Consider the following 237-nt stretch of genomic DNA (forward strand, 5'->3'; position numbering starts at 1 on the left):
TTATGTCACAGTACATTACTCATGCCATACATCTATTTACCTTGTTCAAAACCGATGTAAGTGTGGGGAGAACATGCAAAGTGGTCGAAGTATGTAGCAGCACTACAGTAGACGCGCTTGTGTGTGGGTCAGTATTTGGGTTTACTAGCAATAGAACCGTTATTCATCGAAAACCTGCTGGGCTGGAATCAAAAAGTGGTTGTTTGAAATAGAAATGGTCCCATAGAAGCTTGGAAG

The sequence above is a fragment of the Syngnathoides biaculeatus genome, chromosome 22 (assembly GCF_019802595.1).
Source record: "Syngnathoides biaculeatus isolate LvHL_M chromosome 22, ASM1980259v1, whole genome shotgun sequence".
Taxonomy (NCBI): domain Eukaryota; kingdom Metazoa; phylum Chordata; class Actinopteri; order Syngnathiformes; family Syngnathidae; genus Syngnathoides; species Syngnathoides biaculeatus.